The sequence below is a fragment of the Cebus imitator genome, unplaced genomic scaffold (genome assembly GCF_001604975.1).
Source record: "Cebus imitator isolate Cc_AM_T3 unplaced genomic scaffold, Cebus_imitator-1.0 Scaffold1030, whole genome shotgun sequence".
Classification (NCBI taxonomy): Eukaryota; Metazoa; Chordata; class Mammalia; order Primates; family Cebidae; genus Cebus; species Cebus imitator.
The window spans coordinates 120,318-146,347 of NW_016108345.1; the positions used below are offsets into that span (position 1 = coordinate 120,318).

General features: G+C 40.3%; 1 long non-coding RNA gene and 2 pseudogenes across 3 annotated transcripts; 1 reads left to right on the forward strand and 2 right to left on the reverse strand.

Annotated features, from left to right (window-relative positions):
• The first annotated feature begins 571 nt into the window (after positions 1-571).
• LOC119469927 lies at positions 572-2,120 on the forward strand. Its single transcript, XR_005198786.1, has 3 exons — positions 572-581; positions 815-820; positions 2,106-2,120. It is a non-coding gene; the product is annotated as an uncharacterized LOC119469927 (long non-coding RNA).
• A 12,311-nt stretch (positions 2,121-14,431) lies between these two features.
• On the reverse strand, positions 14,432-14,888 carry LOC119469929 (annotated as a pseudogene). The gene is made up of 2 exons (XR_005198788.1): positions 14,828-14,888; positions 14,432-14,758 (listed from the first exon to the last, which is right to left on the reverse strand). The product of XR_005198788.1 is annotated as an immunoglobulin heavy variable 1-8-like (transcript).
• A 1,156-nt stretch (positions 14,889-16,044) lies between these two features.
• On the reverse strand, positions 16,045-24,377 carry LOC108298661 (annotated as a pseudogene). Its single transcript, XR_005198789.1, has 4 exons — positions 24,269-24,377; positions 23,737-24,165; positions 16,463-16,556; positions 16,045-16,142 (listed from the first exon to the last, which is right to left on the reverse strand). The product of XR_005198789.1 is annotated as an immunoglobulin heavy variable 3-23-like (transcript).
• Between the last annotated feature and the right edge of the window lie 1,653 nt (positions 24,378-26,030).

The window sequence follows — 26,030 nt, forward strand, 5'->3', positions numbered from 1 at the left end:
TAAAATTGAATTATATGTATGTGCTTTGGCTCATTATACTTGTCGTAAGTACTTGTGAATTTAACCATGCTGTTGATTGTATCCAACATTAATTGATTGTAGTAGTGGGTACTATGCCAATATATGAGTTTCCCAAAATTTGTTTACTGATAAAACTGTTGATTAATATTTTGATTATTTTCAGTTTCTGTGTATTTCAGACAAAGCTGCTGCTCAGCTTAGAGGACTACACAGCTGAGAAACATGTCGTTAATCTTACAACAACATGAACAACAGCTAAACTGGTCAAGCTGCAAATGAATCCGTTTTCTTTAAAATTCATCATGTAATTGAAGTTATAGCACCCTGTGTATTTATCAGTGTATGTGAAAGAAAGAAAGAGTGAGGAAAGGAGATTGAAAAAGAAAGTGTTTCTACATAATCTTTAATTTATGAAATCTTCAAATACAGGAACTTATTCCTAATGAACAGGTTCCACGTAAGTTGAAGAGGGTAACTTGATGCACTCACGTATGGCTATATATTTATAATATAAATATTAGTTTCCAAACACGTAAACACTCATACCCATTAGAGTAGATGTAGTGGAGGGTGTCTAGTGGTGGAATGAGAAGATGCCACAAAACCCCATCTCCAGTGCCTTTCCCTGCCTACTGCACCTGCCCTGATGCTGAGCCTTGATCCTGCCTGACCACTGAGCCCCACAATGGTCCTGAGCCCCCATGTGGTGCCAAGTGCCCCCTGAGTTTCCCTGGTGGTTCCTGAGTTTCAGCTTCTGTTTCAGCACCCCCTGCTGTCCTGTGAACCCCCACAGGAAGGTGTGTGTCTGGGTTCACACCGGTGTCCCCCACACTGTGTCTTTTGCTTGAAAACACACGGTTGTGTGCTTGTTGCTCACATTGCTCAGCTGTAGGAAGATATGTTTTTTGGACACAGATCTGGAGGCGGTGACTGGACCCTAGAGGAGTGGGTTGGAATTTTTCTCCCTTCATGATCTGTGCACCTGACCAACTCCAGTCCCTCCCCTGGGGCTGATTGATCCAGATCCAGCAAGAAGCACTGGTTGTGATGCGGAATCCAGTATTAAAACTGAAATGTTATTGTTGTTGATTCATTAAACAGAATGTGCCATGTTGATTTTAGTGCCGCGTCTTTATAGATATGGCTGATTAACTTCAGAAGCACTGGTAACTTATAGACACTGAGAAGTAGGAGTGGCTGTAGGTGACTCTGCCTTTGGTACATGTGAGAAAGTTTTTCTCTTGTTACAACAAATGTTTCTTCTTCAGAGACTTCACAGGTAAGAACAGGATAAGGAATCCAGAGAAGTGCCCCAGAGGAAACTATTTTATGGAGAGGAAGCCAGAGTGACAGGAAACCAGGCCTTAACCCCATCTGCCCCTGCCCTGAGGCTGGCTTTTGTGCAGAGTGTCCTGAGCGCCCCCCAGTGGTCCTGTGCCCACTTCAGGGAGGCTTGTTTATGGGCTCACACTGACTTTTTTTTCTAATACTTTCCCCCCCACACAAAGACAGAGTAAACCATGAATCTATGCATCTCAGGAATAAAGAACAGCAGGATAACACCCCTGTACCCCACCCCAAACACATTTAGGTAAATCTTATTAAAACTGCTGAAAACCAAAGACAAATAGAAATACATTCAGGCAAGTGGACGTGAACAGAGGGGGCATTCCTTCCAAAAGAACAGAAAAGATGATGACAGCATTCTTCTGGTTAAAACCTTACAAGCTAGAGGAAAGTCGATGGTATCTATAAAGTGCTGGAAGGAAAGTCAACTCATTGTTTTATAATTTATGGATGTTCTCTAAAAAGTGAAAAAATAAACAGTTTCACTTCTCCTTGAAAGCATGAGGGTCTCAATGAAACCATGCCCTCATGAGACCAGTGAAAATAATTTTGAAAAATTACAGGGTTTGGAAAGGCCCTAACAGCATACAGCAAGTAAAAAAGCATTTATTCAAGAAAATTTAGAAAACTCAGTAAGGCCAGTCATCACATTAGATCTAAGATGCTCTTCCTACCTTCCACATCCCAGCTCAGCATGATGTAAACTCCACTGCAGACAGATGCAGCCAAGAAGACAGGACACCTGCTACCCAGCTCCCATGGAGGAATCTCTTCCCCAGGAGCCAGGACATTGGCCCTCTGACCTTGCCAAGAGCACACGATGCTGAGGCTCGGTTCTGGACAAGAGCTAATGAGAAACAGAGAGTCACTTCTTCCATGGACCCAATCATGGATGGAGGCTCTGCCCTGGGCCCAGTGCCAGGACATTGGGTCCCTGATTTCTAGCTCTGCTCCTATCTCGTGGGCTTCACCCCACGAGAACTGGAATGCTGAGAAGGTGAGAAGCTCCTGTCTAAACCTCCACTCAGCACTCAGCTTCTATGCTGAGGAAGAAAAAAGCTCATCATTGTCTCCATCTGCAGAACCTTGGTTAGGAGCTCTGTCCCAGGAGAGAGTGGGTGCTGGCATTTAATCATAAAATATGACCCTTAATTTGGTTCCAAACATCCTAACTTCAGTAATGACAGAATGTGGAAAGGTTCAAAACCTACCAGCGTTCTCAAAAGCAGTGGAGGGTGTCATGAAAGGTCCTTGAAAGGAGATGGGTGGATGCGTGGGAGATGCAGGCTGAACCGAGAAGGGGGAGGGCTGGGGGATGTTCTCTTGTGGTTGGAACAAATGCCAGACATTGTTCAAAGTGTCCCACGTTTGTTTGGTTCAGTCTGTGAAAGAATGGAACCTCAGTCTGCAAGTGGTTGAGCTCAACATCTGGACCTGGTTAGGAAAGTGACAGAGAAAGCCCAGCCCAAACCACTGACGCCTGAGGGTGACCATGGCACCTACAGCTGTGTCCCTTTGATCTTTGGGACTTGCTTCTCTCACTTAGTCTCATGTCTGGAGTCCACCTGTAATGGTTAGTCATTTGCTATTTTTTATTGCTGATGGTATTCAATTGATAGATACTTCCTACTTCCTTACCCATTCAACTTTTGAGACATTCATGTCATTTTTAGTTTCTAATGCACACACACATACACACACACACACACACACACACACACACACGTGTAACATCTTAAATATTTGAATACAAGTTTTGTGTGAATATAGTATTGTATTTCTGTGATGCAAATATTAGGGAGTGGGATATTTAGGTCATGTTTTAAGAGCATTTTTGATTTAAAAAAAACTAAAAATCATTGCCCTGAGTAGCTGTTTCATTTTGCATTCCCATTAGCAATGTTGTAGGCTCTAGGAAACTGGCATGCTCACCAGCATTGGTATTATCTGTATTTCTTCTTAATTTCAGCCATTTAAAAAGTGTATAGTGGTGTCTCATTGTGGGCTTGATTTGAATTTCTCTAATGAAAGATCCTGTTGAGAGCCTGCACATCTTCTTCAGTGAAATGTCGGCAGAAATCATTGCCTAGTTTATCCGTGGGTTATTTTTTGTTTTTTGTTTCTTGTTTTATTTTTCTTTTGCAGTTGAGTTCTGAGAGTTCTTATTAAAATTACGTTGGTGCTTATATGATTTGCAAATAGTTCTCATTTGAAACTTGACATTCATTTCCATATAGTAAGAAAAAATTTTTTAATTTAATAAGGTTCAACTGATATTAATGTTATTTATTTATCATATATTAAATTTTAATTTTTGATAATTGGTCAACTGTTATTTTATATTTTTAATTGTATTTGTTTACACATTTATTTGTATAAATGTAAGAGCTATGAGTGAATCATTTGCATTTGGATATATTACACCGTGGCCTTGGCTTTTAGTGTACTGTCACCCAAATCATGTACATTGTACCCATCAGGTGATGCCTCATCACGCCCCCACCTTCCACCCTCCTATCCTTCTAAGTCTCCACGTCCATCATTTCTCACCCCATGTCCTTGTGTACACATTGTTACCTCCCACTTATAGTTCAGTAAGTATAATGTCCTCCAGTTCTATGCATCTTGCTGCAAAAGACAGTTTCATTCTTTATTGTGGCTGATTAGTATTGAATTGGGTGTACATGCTACATTCTTTCATAAAATCATCTGTTGGGTGACACTCGGGTTGACATGTATGATATTGAGAATAGTTTTGTGGTAAAGATAGAAGTGTGGGTATCTTTTTGAAATAATGATTTATTTTCCTTTGCGTAGTTACCCAGTAGTGGGATTGCTGAGTCAAATGGCAGGTCTATTTCTAGTTATTTTTGGAAATCTCCATACCATTATCCACGGAAGTTGTATTTGTCCACATCCTCATCAACAGTGTCTAAGAGTTCCCTTTCCTATCCATATTCAGCAACATCTGATATTTTTGAGTTTCTAGCAATAGTCATTTTGACTGGTGTCAGTCAAGAGCTTGTTGTGGTTTTAATTTTTATTTCCCTGATGGTTAGTGATGTTGAGCATTGTTTGTGTATGTAGTATCCATTTTTAGGTGTTCTTTTTAAAATGTCTACTTATGTCCTTTGCTCAATTTAATGGGGGTATTTTGTTCTTGTTCTTGTGTTGTAGAGTTGATTGAATTGCTTGTGAATTCTTCATATTGGTTCCCTGTCACAGGTAAGGTGTGCAAAAATTTTGCAACTTCCCTGTTCATTCTGCTGCTGTGAAAAAAACTCTGTGGGTTAATTAAATCTCATGTGTCTATTTTTTTCTTGGGTATGCCTTTGGGGTCTTAGTCATAAATTATTTACCTAGTCCAATGCCCAGAAGACTCGTCCTGGTGTCTTCTTTGAGTGCACTTATAGTTGAAATATTACAGGTAAGTATTTAATTCACTTTGTGTGGAGTACAGATATGTTGAGGGCGAGGGTCCAGTTTTGTTCTTCTGCAGGTTGCAGTGAGCTGAGATCATGCCACTGTACTCCAGCCTTGGCAACAGAGGGAGACTCTGCCTCAAAACAAAAAGAAAAACAAAAAATCCCACCAAACAAGAAACGTATAGTTAGGGCCGGGCATGGTGGCTCACACATGTAATCCAAACATTCTTCTGCATGTTGCTATCCAATTTCCCCAGCACCATTTATTGAATGGGATGTCCTTTCCCTGGTGTACATTTTTGTTAATTTTTGTTAACTTTGCCAAAGATCACTTGGCAATAGAGTGTGTGGCTCAATTCTTGCTTCTGTACAATGTACCCAAGACTATTGTTTTGCCTGGGGCCTCGGTACTGACCTGGTCACTGCTTGAACTCTGTTGATCAGTGGTGTTTCTATGACTGTAGTGATTCAATGTCATGGGACAGCTTTCCTAAAATTGTGGACGATTCTGTTTTCATATTCAAACATGAGTTAGAAACATAATAAATGTGTTTAAAATTTTCCATTTATTTACCACATTGCTCCTCAAACTTACTGAGGTGGATTTCTGGTGTCAAGATGAGCCATTTCTTTTCTAAGTGTTGGATTTGTTTACTTACCTGGGTATTTATGGGCTCCCCATTGGAAATAAGCCTCATTCATCACACCTACCCTAAGACATTTTTAGGAATTTATTTGTGCACTGCAACTGTGAGACACTCCATGATGAAGACATATTTCATCTATCTTATTGTTTCATGAAATTACTTTACTAGTGTAACTTCTACTCTACAAGAAAACTTGCTATCTGGATTTTCATAATTCCTCTTGCTCTCTTATCTCCACATTCTTCTTCAACAAAATTTCTACAGTTTAAGAATGGCATACTCTATGGACATTTGTATTTGGTCCTTTAAAGTGATATGAGCCTCAGAAACCAGTGGCCACATATCAGTGATGCATCTGGCTCAGGTAACAGGAAACTTTCATGCTGAATCTTTGTCGAGCAGGATATAGCTTCTCTTGCATGAACCACTAACAGGCAACATGCCATTTATCAGTCAGAAGATAGAGGAAGACAAGGCTCTGAGTCTGGTGGGGACAAGAAATACAGGCCCTGGCAGGAAATGGCATCTCAGCCACACTTTCCTGTTCTGCAGAGGTGGGGAGGAAGCACCACTGAGAAGCAGCCTGGGTTCTTGTACAGGAGGCGCCCTGGGCTGTGGCTCTGTTGTTTCCATGCACAGTAATATGTGGCTGTGTCCGCAGGGTCCATGTTGGTCATTGTAAGGACCACCTGGTTTTTGGAGGTGTCCTTGGAGATGGTGAGCCTGCTCTTCAGAGACGGGCTGTAGCGCTTATCATCATCCCAATAAATGGTTGCAAGCCACTCCAGGGCCTTCCCTGGGGACTGTCGGATCCAGCCCACACCCATTCCAGAAGTGCTGAGTGAGAACCCAGAGAAGGTGCAGGTCAGCGTGAGGGTCTGTGTGGGTTTCACCTGAGCAGGACCAGATTCCTTCAAGGTGACCTGGGACAAGACCTCTGTGGAGAATGCATAAGAAGATTAAGCTCACAAAGAAAGGAACAGATGTTTCACCCCTGAACAAGTCCCTGACCACAGCACTCACAGGAAGGGATGGTCAGCAGCAGGAGCGTGGAGCAAAGCGTGTCCATGGTGGGGCACAGGAGTCACTGAGCCAGGCCCTGTGCTCAGCTTTTCAACACAGAGGAGGGTGGGGCTGATGGAGATTTACATCCCCTCATCTGTGCCCCACTCTGTGGGGTGCACCCAGGTCTCAGGACTAAGTGGGGGAGTGCATCTGTGGTGAGGAGCAGTGAGCCCTCAGGTGTGGGTGTCCACATGTTCTTTCCATGGGGGACACCATCTCACATGTTCTCTCCATGGGGGACACCATCTCATTTCAGGGCCATGACTCTCAGTCAAGGATTGAGGCTCCTGCTCCTACAGATAGGGTCTTCTTGGATGCAGACTGCTGGTTTTAGTCCTAGAAAATTAGAGTAGAAATCAAGAGAGCTGGTGTTCTTCCTCTCTTCAAGAGAAATGAGGGTGGGAATCTGGGAGAACAGGGGCTCCCCACAAGCATTCTGATCAAAATTCTCTTCAATTAGGGGAAAAAGTGATTTTTTTAATTGGAGAGGAAAAAGTAAAACAAAACAAAACAAAAAAATTAAAAATGTATTTGTGAAGAAGTGTGTGTTTATCAGTATGTCTGCACAAATCTGCATTCCTATAGGAAAGTTCCACGAATAATCAATATAGTCCTGGTACCCCACCAGCTCTGTAGAGAGAGTAGACTGCATGCATGATGTCTGTTTTCTTACCCCATGGATGAGCAGATGCTTTGGACAAGGAACTGGAAGACTCTAGAGGGAGCAGCTGGCTGACTGCTCCAGCCTTGCTCTGTGCCTGCAATGGATGTGGTCTCTGTGCTCATAAGGCCATGGAGACTCCCTTCAGTTCACATTGTCCTCATTACTGCATAAAATAATGTATAGAAAGTGAACATTTCTACAGTAATGCACTGATACATGCACACCTCCATGGTAGCCTCTGAGATTCATAAATTAGTGGATTTAGACATTTGCACTAATGCCATAAAATAGTATCATTCTATAACTCATTGTGTTGTTGGGAAACCATAGTTCTGCAACATTGAAGTCTAGTGATTTACAATGGGCTCTATTGTTTTTTTTTTCTTTTTTTATTGTACTTTAAGTTCTCGGGCACAAGTGCAGAACATGCAGGTTTGTTCTATAGTTACACACGTGCCACGGCATTTTGCTCCATCCATCACCCTGTCATCTGCATTAGGTATTTCCCCTAATGCTCTCCCTCCCCAATCCCCCTTATTCTTTTTAAAGTGAAAAACCATGCTAAGGATGAGGCAGCTCAACTTAATAAAAAACTTTTGGAATGTAAAGAAATTCACAAGAGAAAAACGATCAACCCCATTAAAATTAGGCAAAGGGAATGATCAGTCATGTTTCAAAATGCATGATCAGTCATGCATTCAAAACAATGCATACGTACAGCCAATAAACCAGGAAAAAAAGTTCAACATCACTGATCATCAGAGAAACACAAATCAAAACCACAAGATACCATCTCACACCAGTCAGAATGGCTGTCATTAAAAAGCCAAAAAGTAATAGATGCTGGTGAAATTGTGGAGAAAATGGATTGCTTATACACTGTTGGTGGGAGCATAAATCAGTTTAACCATTGTGCAAAGTATAGTGATTCCTCAAAGAGCAAAAGCAGAATTACCATTCAATGCAGCAATCCCACTACTGGGTATATACCCAGATGAATATAAATCATTCATTCATCAACCCCTTACAGGCCCCTGTGTGTGGTCTTCACTGCCCTGTATACTTTTGTCCTCATTTTTCAACTCCCACTTAAGAGTGATAACATGCGGTGTTTGGTTTTATGTTCTTGTCTTAATTCGCTAGAATGGTGGAGATTTGGTTGTCAACTGGAGAAAACAAGACTAAGGGCACTGAGATAAAATAATTAAACATGTACAACCTTTTCACATTCAGAGAATAGCCTGGATGTAGCTCATGAAAAGAATATAGTGACATTCAAGGTCATAGACAATAGTCCTTGAGTTCTTACAAAACTGACCTCAGAGTAGTTCACCTATAACTGCCTTTCTCTTGCCTTTGGCTGTAAAAGTGCTTCATTAAGATTTGGCTAAGATGTATGAATTTACACTTGCCATCCATAATAGGGTTCCCAGCCCCGCTCCTGTGGCAGAGGGCCCACCCCAGCAGGAACCACATGCTGATAAAGTGGAAAGCTTCTCCCCAACCCTCCACTGAGTGCCTAGCTCCTACATTGAAGAAGAAAAAGGCTCCTAATCTCCACCTGCAGAACCTTATTTAGGGGCTCTGTCTCAGCAGCGGGGGGGAAGGGGAAGGGCGGTGCTGACACTTATTCATAAAATAGAGTTCTGAATCTGGTCTTGAAGGACCTGGCTTCTTTTACAACAGGGTGTGGAGAATTACAAAGCCCAAGAGTGCTCTCAAAAACAGTGGAGGCCATGGTAAAATGCACTTAGAAGGAGATGAGTGGATGCACAGGAGATCCAGGCTAAACTGCAGGGCTGCTGGCTTGCAGGAGAGAACCAAGAAGAAAGAGAGCAGGGGAGAGTTCTGCTGGGGTCAGTACAAACGTAAGGCACTGTTTGTTGAAAGGAGTCCACGTTTGTTTGGTTCCATCTGAAGAGCAATTTAGACTGCAGGCATTGTTGAAAATATAAATTTCCAACTGCAAGTAGTGGAGCTCAACATCTGGTCCTGATCAGGGAAGGGACAGAGAGAGCCCAGACCAAACAGTGACACGTAACGGTGATGGTGTTATCCATGACTGTGTCTCTTGGATCTTTCAGGCAGGCTTTATGTCACTTAGAAGAAAGTCTGGAGTTCACTGTAATGGTTTGTATCATATTTTGAAGGACATTTATGTTCTTTTTAGTTTTTCACACACACACACACACACACACACACACACACACACACAATGTTAAGTATCTGAACACAGGTGTGTGAACATAGGATTTTAAACCTTTGTAGTACATACTCAGGAGATTTCTATATTATGGATTAAGGAGATGCTTAATTTTATAAGAAACTCTAATGGTTTTCCCAGAACTGTTAAATTTTGCATTCCCACCAGCAGTATTTCAGTCTCTAGGGGCCTGGCATGCTCGCTGACACCAGTATTGTCAGTATTTCTACTTTATTTTTTGTCATTCTAAAAATTCTATAGTAGTGTCTCCTTTTGATCTTGATTTGCATTTCATTAATGGAAAATCATATTCGTATGCTAATGTGTCATCTGTACATCTTCTTTGATAAAACGTTTGCACAAACATTTGTCTATTTTATAAACTGATGGCTTCTTTTTGCTGTTGAGTTTGCAGACTCTTATCATGATTACATTGGTAATAGGTGATTTACAAATATTTTCTACTCTGAAGCTCATCCTTATTTTCTTGACAGTCACTTGAGTAGAAAACGTTTTATAATTTGATCAAGTTCAACTAATATTATTTTCATTTATTGATCACAAGTTTTAATTTTCAAGATTATTGGTCAACTGTTAATTTCATATTTTAATTATATTTGTTTTTATTTTATATGCACACATTTATGGGGAGTGACTGCAATTTTGTTACATATATACTGCATTGTAGTCTTGGCTTTAATGTGTACATGATCCAAATCATGTACATCGTGCTCATTAAGTAATTTCTCACCATTCTCCCACCTTCCGCTCTCCCATTGTTGAGTCTCCAGTGTCCATCATTTCTTTCTCTACATCCCTGTGCACATAATACTTAGCTCCCATTTATAAGTGATAACATGTGGTGTGTGCTGTTCTGTTTCTCAGTTATTACACTTAAAATAATGACCTCGAGTTCCATCCATGTAGCTGTGAAATACATGATTCTATTCCTTAATATGGCTGGATAGTATTTAATTGTATATATATGTAACATTTTATTTATAAAATTATCTGTTATTAGACACAGGTTAATTCCTTAGGTTGGTGTCTGTGCTATTGTGAATAGTTATACAGGAAAACAAAAGTCTGGTTATTATTCTGATATAACCATTTATTTTTCCTTTGGATAGTTACCCAGTATTAGGGTTATTGAATCAAAGATTGTTCTGCTTTTATTTCTTTGGAAAATCTCCACACTCTTTTCCATAGAGGCTGTGCTCGTCTACATCCTCACCAGCAGTGACTGAGAGCTCCCTTTGCCTTCAATCTTCACCAGTTTCTGCTATTTTTGGCTTTTAATAATAGCCATTCTGTTGGGTTTAAGATGTGTCACTGCAGTTTTAATTTTCATCTCCCTGATGATTAGTGATGTTTAGTATTGTTTACATATCTATTGTCCTGTTTTATGTGGTCTTTAAATAAATTCTGATTCGTGTCCTTTCCCAATTTAGAATGAGGTTGTTTTTCATAGCTGTTGTTGTGGTGGAATTTTTTCAGTTCTGTGTAAATGCTGCATATTAGTCCTCTGTCAGATGCACTGTGTGTAAATGTTTTTTATTGTTCTGCAGCTTGTCCGTTCACTCTGTTGCTGTGTGAAAGCTCTTTAGTTTAAGTGTCATTTGTCTTATTTTGATGTTATTCCTTGTGTTTTTGAGATTTTAGTCATAAATTATTTACTAAGCCCAGTTCCCAGAGGAGTTCTGGTGCTTTCTTTGAGTATGCTCATATTGTGAGGTCCTATGTTCAAGTCTTCAGTCCATTTTCTGTTGAGAAGTTGAGGTCCAGTTTCATTCATCTGCATATGGCAGTCCAATTGTCCAAGCAACATGTAATGAAGAGAGTGTCCGCTTTCCAGTGCATATTTTTGTTGACTTTGTCAAAGATCAACTTGGCCATAGATTGTGCGGCTCAGTTCTGGGTTTTGTACAATGTACCTGAGAGCCGTGGTCCTCCTGGCATCTCAGCACTGACCTGCTGATTGCTTAAACTCTGTTACTCAGTAGTTTTTGAGTGTAGTGATTTTCCATGTCTTTCTTTTTGTGGTCATGGTGCCCCGCTCAGCATTGCCCATCCATCCTCTGTGTCTCCATTTCAGGGACAGCAGGGGCATAGGATTCCTGGGTCTAAATGCATGGGGTTAATCTGCCCATTACTCGTTCTTATTCTCTAATGTGGACACTGTCCAGGTATCTTCATAGCAGCAAACATCAACAAATACGTCCAGTAAGAAACTAAAAATAGATTTCCAGAGAAAATGGACACCCATCTCTAATTGGTGCATTTAGAGCTGCAAACTCCAGTTCTTGACAATAAGGCAAAGTTAGGCTACCATGAAAAACATACAGATCTACACCTTGTCAGGGAGGGGAGTTATAATGATCATTATCTTGAGATCACTTTGTCGCAAAACATTTTAACATTGGATATATATGCCTCTGTAAGAAAACAGTCAGTGTGGAAACACGTGTACTTATCTGAGTGAAGAGTTCACATGGAGACATGTTTGCTTGTCTGAGACAAGAGTCCACATGAGGAAACGTCTGTTTTCTGAGGAAAGAGTAAATTTAAGAACATATGTGGTAGTCTAAGAAAAGAGTCCATGTGGGGACAGGTGTGTTTGTCTGAGGGAAGAATCCACATGAGTAAAGGCGTGTTTGTCGGACAGAAGAATTCACATGTTGACAGGTGTGTGCACCCATCTGAGGGTAAATGCCCATTCAGGGACAGTGTATGCCTGAACTGAGCTGAAATTTGGGAAAATCTATCTCAACCAAGGAAAGAAAAAAATCCCGTGGGTTATTTGCTTGTCAGGAAGAAAAAAAGCTGGGTCATGTAGAAAATTGATTTGTTTTAAATGAAAGGTCACTAAAGTGAGTGGTAACATCTTATATGCAAATGAGGAAAATTACTTCATTCTTTGTTTCATGCATCTGATGACAACGCCACCCTCATGAAATAAGTTATAATTTTATACAGCTTTCATTTGATCCCGGGGTTAATGAACTACTAAATGGTTTTTTGTAAATTGTATATATTTAAGTTTATATTTTCCATCACAAAAGTATGTGCTTAGACAAATTAATTGTGTAATGTCTCATATTGCATATCACTAAAAATACTTTTACTCTTCTTAAACAGTGCCTTTTAAACTTATTATATACCCATTCTCTAAATTCCTGGAATATCCTCTCTATATTTACTTGTCTATAGTGTTGTCTTTTATAGAATTTTAAATAAATCAAATTATAAAGTGTCATTGAAATGACAGCACTGAACAAAGTGGAAAATGAAGTTGCTGACCTAAGAAACGTTGACAATGAGAAAATTCTGTAAGTTTAAAGTATAAAGAAGCTGCACATAAGCACTCTATTCTAGTAGATAGACATGTTTCCAATGAGGGTAAAGCTTTACTTTTCTGATCCTGCTATGCATGTGTCCTGAAATACTGCAGCCAAGTAATACAATGTCATATGGCGGGATGGGGTTCCTCAATTTGCAGTGGGAGTTCATGGACAGTCAAGAAGAAAGGTGAGAAAAGTCCAAGTGGTGACATAGTTGGGGGAAGACACAAGTGTGTTCTCATTTTTAATGTAATAAAGTTACAGAAGATTAGACACATAAATAGTTTCAATGTGTCCATAAACATGAGTTCACATAAACATGCACATTTGCTAGACCAGTTGGTTGAGAGGCCCTACAAGTACTTATACAACATTAACAACACACATACCCAGTATCACATTTTTTTATGTTAATACTATTCTTTAACATCAGAAACAAGCAATCTTTAGAAAAATGGCTGATTCTATGTACAAAAAAGATAATAAAGAAAACAAGCTCAGAATTTATCGTAATACCAGGAAGCAGGGAAGTGTTCAAAAACAAAAGGATGAGGTGTGCTGTAAGGATGCAGGATCCAAACGAAATGAGTTCCCAGCAGCTGGTAAAGATGTCGTGTTTTAAACAATAAAATGGGTAATGTAGCATGGATCCTCTTCAGAGTCTGAAATAGACATTCATAAACCAGCACATATATTAATAGATGATTAAATAAAGAAATAATGGGAAGAAGAACACATCTCCTTACAGAAGCATTCCAAATGTGTTAGGTTAATAGTCCTCTAATCAAGCAGGTGAAGCGTAATCACTCATGAATTGAGGTGGCCTGAGATTAGAGACATGGAGAATAAGAACTGTTAGTGTATTTTATGATGAGACATCAGATATAATGCCAAAGACATATCTATGGGTGAATACCATTTTACATTTTTTAGATCTAAATTAGTGCAAACATGCACACACATATTTTTCTGCAATACACACTGATGAGGGAGTAAAAGATAGCCAGAGCCTTGGAGAAAATACTTCAAAGTCACATATTTGTGAAATGAATTATTTTAATTAGTTAAATTACTTTTATAATAAATATGCAAGTATATTTAAAACTAATCAAAAGAAAACAATGCAGTTAACAATGAACCAACTATCAGGAGAGGCATCTCACCAAAAATTACACGAAAATTTTAAATTTGAATTTTTATTACAGACATGTGTGACATGTGCATTTAAATAAGTTAGATACCATTACTCACCTATTACAATGGTTCAAACATAATTCTTATAATGACAAGTGACAATATGGATTGGGAAAACAAAGAACTATCATGCATTGATGGTGCAAATTCAAAATGCTACATGCACAAAATGACTTTTTTTGGCATTTTTAAAATATAGATAAAAGTAGAGTTAAAATGTGATTTGTACATGTGTTCCAATATATTTATAACACTGATTCAGAATTTGATGTTTACAAAGATCCCTTCAGTGGAAGTTCTATATCAGCTTTATTAATTGGATTCATTCTCCAATCTCTGATATTTGTTTACAGAGTATCTGTTGTATGGAAAATCTCTCGAATAATTAAAATTTCTCAAATACACATCCATATATTTTTTCTTTAATGACTTAACGCTATTTTCTAAGAAAGTCTTAAATCTAATAATATTTGCCGTCTCCTCCATGTCAGCACAGCTGCCCCCTCCTGGGGTTTCTGACACTCTCAGGATGTGGTTTTCACACTGTGTCTCCCACAGTAATACACGGCCGTGTCCTCAGGTCTCAGACTGCTCAGCTCCATGTAGGATGTGCTTGTGGACGTGTCCCTGGTCATGGTGACTCTGCCCTGAAACTTCTGTGTGTAGCCTGTGTTACCTTTACCAGGGTTGATCCGTCCCATCCACTCAAGCCCTTGTCCAGGGGCCTGTGGCACCCAGTTCATATAGTAGCTGGTAAAGGTATCCAGAAGCTTTGCAGGAGACTTTCACTGAGGACCCAGGCTCCTTCACCTCAGCCCCAGACTGCACCAACTGCACCTTGGAGTGGGCACCTGTGGAGAGGACACAGGAGTGGGTGAAGCCTCACTTGACTGGCCTGGTTTCTCCCTCTGCCCTGGGACTGTGGAGCCTCTTCCCTGTTGCTGCTGCCACCAAGAAGAGAATCCTCCATGTCCAGTCCATGTTGAGGAGCTGTGCTCTAGGGGCTTCTCCCAAGGAGGAGTGTGGTTGTTGGGCGATGCTCTCAGGGCACAGAGATGTCTAAATTCACCTCAGTTATTTGCATGAAGGATGCTATTTAATAGCCCAATTCCTGACCCAGTATGAGAAAGAGTAAATATATGACACATGGACGATACAATTGTAGAAACCGAGGGTTCAAGCTCTAATCCTTTTAAAAACCATGCGTCCCCAACACATCCCTGAACTCTGTGTTGACAGAGCTTCCTCTACTGTGTAACAAGCTCCCCCAGGACATGCACATTATTTTGAACCCACATTTGAATGTCTCAGGGGCAACTTGAACCATTTCTAGACCTTAATATGCTAACGTGTTATTTTGGGAATGAGTGTGTTTCTCCAAAAATTTCACTTATTTTAAGAGTCTCGCCCTGACCTCCAACTGCTTACTAATAAGAGATCTAGTTGAGTTTGAAATCCCTATTGCAAAAGTGGTTCTCATTATAACGTCCAGTTTGATAAATACTCACAATTGAATAGCATATTTTTACAAACACCGCCAGTCCTTGTGAAATACTTATTTTAGATATCTTTAAAGGAAGTCCCAGGCCCTGAGAGGAACCCCTCCCCAGCCTCCTGTGCACCTGCTCTGGGCCAGCAGCCTGTGCTGGGTGTGTCCTGAGCGCCCCCTGCAGCCCAGTCCCAACCCTGCAGGGATGTTTCTGTCTGATCAGAATATATTCCCACCAGTGTCTCTAGCCCAGTATAAATTGGCTGTGCCCTGGCTCGGAATTCTCCCTTATTGATGCGATATGCCTCTCACAGCATCTTTTGGAATATTGAATTGGCCTTAGGAAACCAGTGAACTCTGCAGGGAGACTCCAAGAAAAGATCTCCTGCATCACCAGGGAGCCCTTTCCTGGAGCTCAAAAGGCACTGAATCATTAGACACATGGTGAATCTGAAAACTCTTCTGGAGTTTGGGGCAGATTCCTATTTCCTTTAGGGTCCTGCAGTTTATTATTACATCTGAGGATACCTGCAGGTGCAAGTGCTGTGGCTAGAAGCCCACTCCAAATCTGCTATTCAAATAACACACGAACCGGCACACATTTACACACACACACACACACACACACACACACATCGTGGCAAATTTTTACATTAATGGGTCCCATGGTTTCCCTCTTTGTCTGGTATCCATCTCACGGAAAGCACTCCCTGCACTGACACTAAGGCTGAGTATGTGTCTACTTTCTGCAAACAGAAGTAAAGAAAACAGAATATAAGTGGAGATTTGGGAAGAACATGCACATTGAATTCACCTGATCTCACTGTGGAACCCTGCAGTTGCCCCATGAAAAGTAAATTTGAGGCCCTCGAGGGTGACATAATTTCCTTGGTGCCGAAGTTGCTGGTGTCAAAGGCTTCAAATTGCTCTATTTTCCTTAACCATTTTTCTCCTATTTTCCTCCTGAGAAAGAGTTTGTGCATCACCACACTTTCATATTTAATCTGCATTGACTAAACTGGTAAGAACATAATGTGTGGAACACGGAAGCATTACATGTTCTTACCGCTGAATTTTAATGCTGTAGTGGTCTTCTTTCCCTGGGCTGTGACCGATACAGGAAGTCTCCAGGTGTAAAGCTGACTTTTGCTATTTTCTGGCTGAAACATCACAGGAAATTTTTCTTAAATTTATACCTATTGGCTAATTTTACCCATTTTCATGATAGAGGAAGGCTGCTGACATGGGCTTGTAATGGTGATGAATTGCCTTTCCACAGATAGATCCAAAAATGCCCTTCCCCTGGTTTGTCTGTCTCTAGATGGTCCTGGTGTATTTATCAGAGATTAGGTGTCCTGGTAATAGAGCTGTGAAGGGATGTATGTGGATTCTCACCCTGAGAACCTGGAGTTTCCTGGAGGAAAGGGCAATGAGAGTACGGGGCGTGGGGCTCCCAGGATCTCTCACCCTCATGCTAGTCCTGACATGACCTTTATGTTCATTTAGTTCAGATTTTCATATAACAAACCGCACAGCCAGGCTCATTTAAATTATCCATACCAAGGCCATATTGGAGTGGCAGCTGAGCATAATAATCACATTGAACTCAGTCAAATCTGGGCCCAATTCACTTATTTCTGTAGCTCAGAGCAGCTTTACTGACTCACTTAAGTTGAAGATTTTTCTTCCCTGAAAGAACTCTAAGGGCTGCTGAGGAGCCTCTGTGGGGTTGGATTTTTTGTGTCAGCCTGTCATGCAGGGAATTCTGAATGATGTAGTCCTTTATACTTAGATGGTAATTATTCCCAGTGTTGTGGACATGGCTGGCAGCCCTCAATTCTGTTTCTTTCTTCTGTTCACCTGAGTGTCTGCAAGAATCCCATGAACCTCAGGACTCTCCTTCATGGATGACTCTGAAGATTGTCAGTCAACTCGGTGCCTCAAACAGAGGGAGCAGATTCTCAGTTAACTGGTATGTTGGGTCAGCAACAAAGGACACATCCAAGAATGAACCGTTTTTATTAATGCCAATGAATATTAAATGCAGGAGTAATGATTTTCAGTAAATTAGAGTGTAAAATTTACGTGATTATTGGTAGTGAGGTCTCAAACTTAATTGTTTGCAGAAAAAAATGAGCTCGTCATGGTTAGACAGAAGTTTCTTTGCCTGGGAAGGTAGTCTTCTAAACTAAAGCACCTGAGAGGTGGTTTTCTGAATTCTTGTGAAAATTTACCTATTGGAGAAAAAAATCAGGACCACTTGTCTCAAATAATTTAAAGAAGCCTTATGAGAAAATTTTTTCACACAACCATGAAATTCCAATTAGTCAATTTTTTGTCTCACGTCTTACAGTTAAAGAAGCAATTAAGAAATCTACACAACTGAAAGCCTAATCCAACAGAGATAATTTTTCCTGCTTGAAAAATAGACCCGTATTCATAAAGAGACACTCTCCCATGAGATCTACAACTTACACAGATTTCTGTAACCTGAAGAAATTTCTCTAAGGGAATTATCCTCTAGACATCTATGTATGCAAAAATGCATTGTGTATATTTGTGTATGATTAATCTGTACAAGCTCTGGGCATATTATACTTTATGTACAGGCGATAACTTCATCACTTACTGTGCACTCACACTTTACTGGCCTCAAAAGTTCATCACCCTTGTGATGGAGCAATGCGTGCTTTGTTAACATCCTGTTGCTTCAACTGAACACGTTCTACATAGTCACTTGGCTTCATGGTTTCATATTTAGTATCTGCATGTCTATAACTTAAAACCCAATATTTTTATCCAACAGATTCTCCTCTTGTGAGATCATCCTGAAATTTGCCAACAACCTCCATCATGCATGCTTCCAATCATTTGCTTTTAAGGAAATAAGAGGCAAATTCATAATCCATTCTTGTGTTAAGGTGAGAAAACTTCCTGGACTTCCATCATATTTATTAGAAACTCTCACTGAGAGGCATAATCAAACATTATTTGTTTATGGATTATACCTCAAAACTGAAACTGTTTTTCATAATGGCTATCCCATTCTACATTTCCACAATTATGGAAAGCAGTATAAAGGCTCATAAATGAATTAAAACCAGAAATATTACATGACCAGAAATCCTGTTTTGGGGAATATATCCAAAGGAGATGAAATCACCACCTCGTAAAGATATCTGCATCCTATGTTTATTGAAACACTATTAATAACAGCCAAGATATGGAAGCAATCTGAGTGTGAGCAGATAGGAAATGAATAAAGAAAATGTGGTATATATACACAATAGAATACCAATTGTTCTTATACAAGAACATGATGCTGCCATTTGCCACAATGGATCCATTTTCATAACCACTAACAGTGCAGCCCATTCACTATAGCTCCTCCCTAGGGGACGGCAGATCCTTATTCAGTAGTAAAAACCGGATGTGGTGGGAAGGCAACTTTTACGTACTGTTGAATTTTTCAGCCTAACACATCAATGTCTTAAAATATTCCTCTCTGTCTGCATGTGATAAAATGGAGTCTAATATTGAAGGTAAAATTAAAAGTGCATGAATCTTCCAGACACCAAGTCATAGGTTGATCATGGCTGTGTCCTTGAGGGAGTGGACCACATGTGATAGCATTTAGATTGGGGATTGGTGCATTTCTGATTGGATGAAGAATAGTTGTGTTATATTAAGTGTAATCATGACTTTATTGTCTTTATTTGAAGATTATGTATAATCTCAGGAGATGTGTATGGGCTCAAGTTGACAAGGGGTGGACTTGTAATGGTAAATGCTGAGTGTCAATTTGATTGGATTGAAGGATGCAAAGTATTGATCCTAAGTTTGTCTGTGAGGGTGCTGCCAAAGGAGATCAACCTTTGAGCCAGCGGGCTGAAAAAGGTAGATACACCCTTAATCTGGGTGGTACAATCTAATCAGCTGCCAGAATAAAAAGCAAGCAGAAGAAGATGAAAAAGTTAGACTGGCTTAGCCTTCCAGCCTACCTCTTTCTCTCGTGCTGGGTGCTTCCTCATCTTGAACATAGGACTCAAAGTTCTTCAGCTTTGGGACTTGGACTGGCTTCCTTGCTCCTCAGCTTGCAGACAGCCTGTTGTACAAACTTGTGACAGTGGGAGTTAATATTCCTTAATAAACTCCATATGTATGCATGTATGTATCTTTGTATCTATCTGTCTATCTCTTAATTATTCTGTCCTCTAGAGAACTGTAACTAATACAATCTTAATTCATATGACTTTTTTTTTTTAAATAGGTGGTCAGGAATTCTGGGATGGAATGCAGATTATATAGAAAATATCTAATGTCATTACAAATGTATTAAGTCCAGAGAGGTACTAAGTAGCTTCGGAAATAGATAATCAATAAGATTAAAGAATAAAGGAACTGCATGTCAGCACTGGACTCCAGTTGATGATGTTCCATAATAAAGCAAAACTTACACAATCTGGTTCCACTCTATAGGAATTCTGAAATTGTACCACAAAGGGAATGGAGGGTGTATGGTTGGCGGGGGTTCCTCATGGTTGGAGTGTGAGGTCAGGGACAGGCATGGAAGGAAGATGATAAACATTCATATGGTATTAATGTAGGGTGAATATGTCAGTATATTTGCATGTTTACCATAATATAGGTACATAAATTAGATAAAAATCATTTAGATGTGTGTGTATATATGGGTTAATACACAAACACATACTTCCTAGATTTATTATCTGAGACTTTCTATAAAAAATGACAGCACATTAACAAAAAATACACCCAGAATCAAGATTTGAGTTTTTAATACTATTCTGCTATAAAAGGAATCAGCAGCTGGGTGCGTTGGCTCATTCCTGTAATCTCAGCACTTTTGGAGGCTGAGGTGGGCAGATCATTTCAGGTCAGTAGTTCAAGACCAGCCTGGCCCACATAGTGAAACCCCTTCTCTACTAAAAATATAAAAGTTAACCAGGTGTGGTGGCACATGCCTGTTTTTCCAGCTACTCGAGAGACTGAGGCAAGAGAATCACTTGAAGCCGGGAAGTGGAGGTTGCGGTGAGCCAAGATCATGCCATAAAAGTCTCCAATTTCTTATAGTACCTGAAAATGAAAAAGGGCTCCAAAACAAGGAACGACTCCTTTTGCATTTTTCTTTTTTGTTTGTAAATCTAGATAGCCATCTATCAATTCTGTTCATATTTTCTTTTTTCTTTTTCTTTTTATAGAATCAAAGTGCCCTTGTACAGTTTTGTAACATGAATGTATTTCGTAAAGGAGAGGTTTGGGCTTCTGGTGTGGCTATTGCCCAATAGCGAAAATTGGCACTAGGAGGTAATTTTCTAACCCTCACTCCTCTTACCTGCCCTCTTTTGCAGTCCCCAGTGTCGATTGTTTTTAATCTATGTACATGTGTACCCATTGTTTACATTCCAATTATAAGAGAGAGAATGTATTTTTCATTTTTTTTCAGAGTTGTTTTATTTAGGATAATGTCTTTAGCTCTATTCATGTTGCTGTGAAAGACACAATTTCACTTTTATGGCTGCGTAGTATTCCATGATTTGCCTATATCATATTTTATCTATCTAATTGTCCACTGATATATACTTAGATAGATTACTTGACTGTCCTATTGAAAATAGTGTTTCAATAAGCACAGGCGTGCAGGTAACATTTTCTGATATAAAACTTTGCTTTTGTGAGGAACATACCCACTGGGTGGTATTTCTGGGACAAATGGCAATTCTAATTTCAGTTCCTTAAGAAAGCTCTGTATTGTTTTTCATAGAGGTTGTACGAATTTACATTCTCACTAAGCATATGTAAGCATTATTTTTCCTATGTATCTCTGCCAAAACCTGCTGTTTTTATTTGTAATAACAGCCGTTCTGACTGGTGGAAGATGCCATATCATGTTGTTTGTAATTTACATTTATCAGGTGATTGGTGATGCTTAGTATACTTTTTGTTTTAGCCACTTCTGTGTCTTCCTTTAAGAAATGTCTGTTTTTTCCTATTACTTAATAAAGTTATATGTTATTTCAAGGTGACTTACCTGAGTTATTGTAGATTTCTGTATATTAACCCTTTGCAAGATGAATAGTTTGCATATATTTTTACCATTTGCAGGTGATCTGGGCATCACGTTGGTTGTTTCTTTTGCTGTGCAGAAGATCTTCAGTTCAATTAAATCCTGTTTGTCTACTTTTCTTTGCACTGCATTTGCTTTTGAAGTCTTAGTCATATTTCATTTGCTTAGACCGATGTCCAGAGGACATTTTTAGACTGTCTTCAAATATTTTATACTTTTATTTTATACATTTAAGCATTGAATCCATAATCAGTTAATTTGTGTCTATGGTGATATAAAAGTCTCATTTTATTCTTGTACATAAGGCCATCAAATTTTCCCAGCATCGCTTATTGAATGGAGGGTTGTTTCTCCTGTGTATATTTATCTCAGTTATTTCAAAGAACAGTGTTTTCTTTTTATATATATATTTGGCTTTATTTTTGACTCTCTACATTTTTTTTTACCAATACCATGCTGTCTTTCTTATTGTATTCATGTAGTATAATTTGAGGTCAGGCAATGTGTTGCTTCCAGCTTTGGTCTTTTTGCTTAGGATTGCTTTTGCTATTCAGACTTTTTTTTATACGAATTTTAGTATTTTTTCCTAAATAAGTAATTAATTATATTGGTTATTTGATATAAATAGTGTTGAATCTGCATAATTCTTTAGGCAGTGTGTTAGTCCATTTTGCATTGCTATAAATTAATACCTGAGGCCAAGAGATTTAGAAAGAAAAGAGGCTTGCTTGGCTCGAAGCTCTGCAGGCTGTGTAAGAAATGTGGCACCAGCATCCACTTCTTGTGAGGGCCTCAGGAAGCTGACAATCACGGAGGAGGGCAAAGGGGGAGCAGGCTGTGTCACATGGTGAGAGGGGGACATGAGAGGGGAGAAGGGTCGCCAGACTCTTTTGAACAATCAGATCTCACAGTAGCTAATATGGCAAGAATACACTAAGTGCCATGGGGTGGTGACCAAGCCATTCCTGAAGGGTCTAATGCCATGACCCCAAACCTCCCAGGAGGTGCCACCTCTAATGCTGAGGATCACGTTTCACCATGACATTTGGAGAAGAAAACATCTAAAGTATATCATTGTAGTCTTAGGCTCAAAGTTCTCATGTCCTTACATTGCAAAATATAATCATCTTTTTCAATTAGTCCCCAAATTCTTACTTTGATCAACCTCCAACTGAAATGTATAAAGTCTCATCTGAGTCTCAAGGCAATTTCCCTCCGTCTGTGAGCTTGCAAATTAAAAAAATATACAAAAGTTGTTTATTTCAAGGTGCAATGGTCGTACAGGCATTACATAAGTTATTCTAATCCAAAAGGGGTAAATTGGCGAAAGTGATGGCCATCAGGCCCACACAAATGAAACCCAGCAGGGAAGAGATTAAATCTTAAAGCTACAAAATAATCTCTCTTAAATTTATGTACTTCCACCAGGGTTCACTGAGACAAGGGTTGGCTCCCCAAAACCTCAGGTAGCCCATCCCTGTAGCTTTGCTGGGCACAGGCCATGGGGCTGCCTTCAGTAGTGAGAGTCAAGTGCTGGAAGCTTCTGTAAGCTGAGGGTGCAAGTTGCCCATGGTCTACCATTTTGGGGTCTTCAGAGTTGTGACCACATTCCCACAGCTGCACTAGGAGGTGCCCCAGTGTGGGCTTTGAATGGGGACTTCAGCACCATCTTTCCCCATCCTTGATACTGCCCTAGTACAGTCTGTCTGTGGTGGCTGCACTCTTGCAGCAGGCTTCTTCCTGGACATATGACTCTCTGCACGTCTGAAATCTAGGTAGAAGCTGCCCAGCCTTCTTCACTCTTGCATTTTATCTAAATGTCAATATCCATTTATTCCATCACCATTTACTAAAAACAGAGATTCCCCCCACCCATTGCTTGTTTTCTTTTGTCAGCCTTGTCAAATATCAAATGGTTTAGGTGTGCAGCTTGATTTCTGTTTTCTGGGTTGTTGTATTGTTTTCTGCGTATCTTCTCTTGCACCAGTGCCAAGCTGTTTTTTTCACTTCGACTTTACAGTGTGGTGTTAAGTCTGGTAGCATGTTGCCTCTGGCATTGCTCTTTTTGCTTAAGATTGCTTTGGCTATTCAGGGCCTTTCTCAGTTCCATACATATTTTAGAATAATATTTCTACATATATATTCTGTGTAGAAATATTTAAGTACAGAACTGTAAATCTGGGAGGTTCCCTGGGGAAATGTGACAACAAGGCAGCCCCAGACCACGACAGCAAGCCAGCCCTTAGCAGCACCTGCACCTGCACCTGCACCTGCCCCGAGACAGCCCCGTGCACAGCGTCCGGGCGCCCCCTGGCGGTCTCGGGGCCCCCTGCAGAAGGTTTGTGTCCGGGCTCACACGGGCCTCCCCTCGCTGTGTCTCGCACAGTAATACACGGCCGTGTCCTCGGCTCTCAGGCTGCTCATCTGCAGATACAGCGAGTTCTTGGCGTTGTCTCTGGAGATAGTGAATCGGCCCTTCACGGAGTCTGCGTAGTATGTGCTACCCCCATTATAACTAATGAATGAAACCCACTCCAGACCCTTCCCTGGAGCCTGGCGGACCCAATCCATCCAATAGCTACTGAAGGTGAATCCAGAGGCCGCACAGGAGAGTCTCAGGGACCCCCCAGGCTGGACCAAGCCTCCCCCAGACTCCACCAGCTGCACCTCACACTGGACACCTGCAAACACAGAGACATCCTGGTCAGAAACTGCCACACATACCCACTGTTCCCCTCACTCATGTCCACACACACTCAGTCTCTCTAGTTTTCCATGAATCACCTTCTAAAATTGCAACAAGGAAAACCCAGCTCAGCCCCCACTCCATGCTGAGTCCTCTGTGTTCAGTGCTGATCAGCAGGTGGAAATGCCTTGGAACCCCAGGGCTTAGACTCCTCTCTCAGAGCTGCAGGGTCAGGGGTGGGCTGGTTTTCATCAGTACAGGGGGGACCCTATTTGCATGTCTCCTACTATATAGCAAGCTCTAGGGTGGGACGCTTGAGGGGGAGGCTGTGCCCAGAGAAGATGACAGTGTCCTGCAGGAGTTTGCTGACAATGATGATATTTGGAACATATGCGTTCTTTATGAAGTTGTGCTTTGATAAACACTTTGTCCTGATCATCCTATTTCATGTTTAAATACTTGTGTAAATTATGTTCTGTAGGAGTCAATATTTTCTCCACTTACAGACGTGAAAGTGAACCCACACATGGAGGGGCTCTGTATGCATTTAGGAGCTCATGTCTGGGATGAGTGAACCCCTGTATCTGGCTCTGTGTTCCTCATTACTGGCTCTGCCTGCTCCCTAAACCAACTGCAGCACATTCTGTATGTGCCTGCTGTGGTTTTAGGAACCCACTTTCTGTAATAAGAGCAAATGTGATGTTGCTGCCCTCCAGCACTCACCTGAAAATATGCAGAAAACTAGAGCCCAGGCACATAATTTTCAGGTACTTCTGACATTTAACATATTTTTCTACCTTTTTATTACTCCTTCCTTGTCTAATTTTTCATTTGTTTGCTTGTAATACATTTAATGATGATTAACTGAAAGATAATGAACTTGTCATATTAAAGTGTACAATTAATAAACAAGATGTAACTGTAATCATTGTCAAGAGGCTGGACGAGTGATTTCTTCTCAACATTTCATCTTGTTCTGGTATCTTCCTCCTTCTCTCCCCTTTTCTTATTCTACTGTTTTCCCTGGCAATGACTTATCTTCTTTATACTATTTTAGATGCATTTTAAGTAATCAGAATTCATAAAAATACAATAATGTAGTATATATTCTTGTTTGGCTTATTTTACTCAGCATAAATACTTATATATTTTAGCTTGTCATTCTGTGTATATGGCATTTATTTTTTATAAATAATGGGTAGCATTCCAGTGACCAGGTTTACCGTAAATTGTTTTTATATTAAGCAGCTTAACAATACTTGCATTCTTTTATCACTCTGGATCTTACCAAAAAAATCTGCAAGTCAGTATCAAAATGTACATAGATGAGGAATATATTTTACTTCTTTTTTTTTCCATTTATTTATTTTATTGCATTTTAGGTTTTGGGGTACATGTGAAGAACATGCAAGATTGTTGCATAGGTAAACACCTGGCAGTGTGATTTGCTGCCTTCCTCCCCATCACCTACATCTGGTATCTCTCCCCTTGCAATCTCTCCCCAGCTCCTCACCCCCCACCGTCCGTCCCCTATTTCCCCCCAACTGACCCCAGTTTGTAATGCTCGCCTCCCTGTGTCCATGTGTTCACATTGTTCAACACCCGCCTATGAGTGAGAACATGCGGTGTTTGATCTTCTGCTCTACTGTCAGTTTGCTCAGAATGATGGTCTCCAGGTTCATCCATGTCCCTACAAAGGACACAAACTCGTTGTTTTTGATGGCTGCATAATATTCCATGGTGTATATGTGCCACATTTTTCCTGTCCAGTCTATCATCCATGGGCATTTGGGTTGGTTCCAGGTCTTTGCTACTGTAAAAAGTGCTGCAATGAACATTCATGTGCACGTGTCCTTATAG